Consider the following 3,791-nt stretch of genomic DNA (forward strand, 5'->3'; position numbering starts at 1 on the left):
GCCCCCCCCCCCCCCCCCGCACTGGAGATTTTTAAAAAAAAACTGTTTTAATGGGGATGCCTAGATGGGTCAGTCGGTTAAGCGTCCGGCTTAGGCTCAGGTCATGATCTCACGGTTCGTGGATTCGAGCCCCTTGTCAGGCTCTGTGCTGGCGCCTAGCTCAGAACTTGGAGCCTGCTTCAGATTCTGTATCTTCCTCTCTCTCTCACCCCCTCCTGCTTGCATGGTCTCTCTCTGTCTCTCAAAAAAAAATTTTTTTTAATGGTTGAAGTATACTTCAGAGTTTAAAAAATTAATAATTTAGTGATTTGGTAGCTGATGTGTGGTATTTTGCGATTTTGTTTTTTGTCCCCATCTTTAAATGGGATTGCCTCTTGTGTTTTATTGTTAAGTATGATGTTAGCTTTGGCCCAGAGTTTGCAGTATGTGTGGCGCTGTTCTTGGTGCTAGGAGTATAGCAATGAAGAAGACATCCCTTGCTCTTTTGTAACTTATATTCTAGTGGGAGGAAGATAGATACATATATATTACAAAAGAGAAGGAAATTGACCTAGGAGAAAAGAAAGGCTGAGAGGTAGTATACAAGGCCACTTTTATATGGTGTGATTATGGAAGGCCTTGAGAAGGAGACATTTGAACACAAGAATATTTTTGATTTTACTCAAATCAGAATATTTGATTTGAAATACTCAAAAAATATTTATATTTTGAATAGACGAGTAAACGATTTGACTTAACCTTTAAAAGATTCACCCCAGCTGCTCTGTGGAGAATAGACTAAGAGGGAGGCAAAGGTGACAGGCAGACCAGGAAGAAGGCTGTTGTAATCATCCAGGTGAGAGAAGATTTTAAAAGTTGAAATCAATTTTGGTAATTTTCAAATGTCAGAAAAGAATGAATGAAGAGCTTCGTTTATGAGAAAAGAAAAATTTTATCTAGAATGGTGCTAGTTGGTAGCAGTTTCTCAGGTACTCAACCTGAAGTCACCGGAGTCCTGGAATTCACTCAGACACTATGGAGTGGTTTATACCAAGTGCTAGGCTCTGTTCTGATTGTCTTACATGTATTAATTGGCTCATCTATTTCTCATTGTCACCTTGCTGGAGAAGTGTTACTATTTTCCTTATTTTACAGATGGGATCTGAGGGTTAGAGAGGTCACTGACTCTCCCAGGATTGCAAAACTAGAAAGTCCTAGGACTAGCGTCTGAATTCAGAGGAGCTGACTCCTGAGCTCACTTTCCTGACCTGTAGTAGGTGGTACCGGCTTTCTTCCCTCTGGTCCGTCTGTATTCTGTGATGCTGGGGGTGGGGGTGGACAGGTGGAATAGATGCAACAGGCTCCGGAGAGATACATCTGTACCCATTGTACTTTTGGTTTTGTTCTTTATTAAAATAGTGTCTTTGGTGTGAATATATTAAAAATGATCATAACGGCTTTGGGGATAGTACTTAAAAATATTTGAGAAGTTTTATAATTTAACTGTTTTCATGCTTATTATAATGGATTCCTTATGGAGTATATTTTTACTTTTTAAATTAGGAATAAAAATTATTTTTAAAATTTATTTTAAATACATTTCTCTTTAAAGATGAAATTAGTTATGTTATGGTGTAAACTTACTAGGTGAACATATATCTCCCTGTAAGAAACCAAAAGCCCATTTGTGGAACTTCTCAATATTTTTTATCTTCAAAGTTTATTTATTTATTTTGAGAGAGAGTGAGCATGCACACGAACAGGGGAAGGAATAGAGGGAGGGAGAGAGAATCCAATGTGGGACCCAAATTGTCAGTACAGAGCCTGACTTGGGGCTTGAAATCAAGAAAATATATGAGCATTCTTTCCATGTGTTTCCCTTGTAAAAGTGAATATATATATATGTATACACACACACACACACACACACACACACACACACATATACACACACTTGATTTTGCTGTTTGAACAAAATCTGTTCTGATGTGGGAGTCTCATTGCACTCTGCCTAGAGGCAATGACAGAGTTTTCTCATCAAGCTTTTTTTTTTTTTTTTTAACTATCAGTTTGGGGCAGATTTCTGCTTGGTATGCTCTCATATCCTGTGTTCCTAGGTATGAAATTGATTTTGCTGAATATCCAAGGGGAAGAATGTCTTTATATTTGATCTGAAATGGGGATTTACGAATAATGGAACAGGTGTAGAGGAATTTGATTATAAAGCAAGCTTTACTTGGTTTGAGCAATTCAAACTCCACAATAATTTGCGCAGCTTTCAAACAGTTGACCAGTGTTATGGTGCAGCTGCTACCGAGTTTCTGATTCTCTTTGGAAGTGACGTTTTGTTACTATAGTGATTGTTTACTTTTCCACTAATGTTAGTATTACACTTTTCCCATTAATTATAATGTGAATTAATGGTAACCTGGATGATTTTTGTATGCATTTCTGTGAGTCCTGGTCCCTTTTATTGGAGAATGGTTTTTAGAAACCAAGGTCTGGCATTAGGTGGGCTTATTGCTTGTAGGCCTTCTTTGTGACAGAGCTGGGAACTTCACTGTGCAGACGCAGCTGTATTTGTTTCTCTTCCATCTATCTGTATGTTGTAAAACCTGCGAGTTTTCATAATCATAGCTTTGATGCTAATTCAGTATCACAGAGTTCATTTTAGCCTTCCCTGTTTCCTTACTTGTCACTGATGTCCAGCAGTGAGTTGGACAGTCAGGCTCTATTATCTGCAATATAGATATGTTTTCTTCCATCCTAGTATATACATAAAGTAGTTCTAGAATTGCTAAACCATGCCCTTGTAATAAATTTACTAAATAAATGATAGTATTTGTTTGTAGTTCTTTTTGTTTTTAGTCTTATAATATTTTAGCTTCATAATATCAAATATGTATCTAGAATATGTAGCCTATACTTTCTAGATATCTGTAACATCTAGTCAAACACTTTTTTCCACACTTAGGTTCTGTTCTTTTCTCCCCCAGTTTAGTATGTCATGTCATTTATTTGTTGGGTTTATTTGTTATTTTTTGTGTTGCATTTTGGATTCCTCCCATATCCTTGTTGGTTTTAACTGTCGGTTTATATTTTGAGTATGTACAATATTACATGGCTCTAAGAAGTCAGAGTTACATGAAAAGGTGCGCGTAGAAGTGTGACACCCTTGGGGAGCCTGGGTGGCTCAGTCGGTTGAGCATCCGACTTCCGCTCAGGTCATGATCTCACAGCTCCTGGGTTCAAGCCCTGCATTGGGCTCTGTGCTGACAGCCCAGAACCTGGAGCCTGCTTTAGATTCTGTATTTCCCTCTTTCTCTCTCTCCCTCCCCTGCTCATGTTTGCATGCTCTCTTTCTCTCAAAAATAAACAAACATAAAAAAAAAGAGAGAGAAGTGTCTCACCCACTTTATCTCTCCAGTACCTTTCCATCTCTTTTCTAGCACCTCTCTTTAGTTTCTGATTTATCCAGTGTGGAGGTTTTGTTTTCCCACACAATGTGGGAAGATTAATGTGTATTTTCTTACATTTATTTCCTTTACACAAAGGGTGGCTTATGAAGAATACTTTTCTTTGTTTCTTTTTCACTTCATAATACATACTGGAAATCATTCCATGTCTGTTCAGGGAGCTCTGCCATATTCTTTGTAACAGCTGTATACTGCTCCTTTGTGTGGCCATTCCAGCTTTATTCATCCATTCTTGTATATGGGCAGTTAGATTGCTTATAGTATTTTGTGATTACAAATGGTTACCAGAAAAAGTAAAACCTTGTACATATGTATTTTCATATTGTTGGAGGTACA

General features: G+C 37.8%; 1 protein-coding gene across 1 annotated transcript in view; it reads left to right on the forward strand.

Moving 5' to 3' along the window:
- KDM7A (lysine demethylase 7A) overlaps positions 1 to 3,791 on the forward strand; it is a 97,240-nt gene that overhangs the window by 18,957 nt on the left and 74,492 nt on the right. The gene's annotated exons all lie outside the window — the stretch shown is intronic.

Source organism: Suricata suricatta, chromosome 2 (genome assembly GCF_006229205.1).
Source record: "Suricata suricatta isolate VVHF042 chromosome 2, meerkat_22Aug2017_6uvM2_HiC, whole genome shotgun sequence".
In the NCBI taxonomy this organism is placed as follows: domain Eukaryota; kingdom Metazoa; phylum Chordata; class Mammalia; order Carnivora; family Herpestidae; genus Suricata; species Suricata suricatta.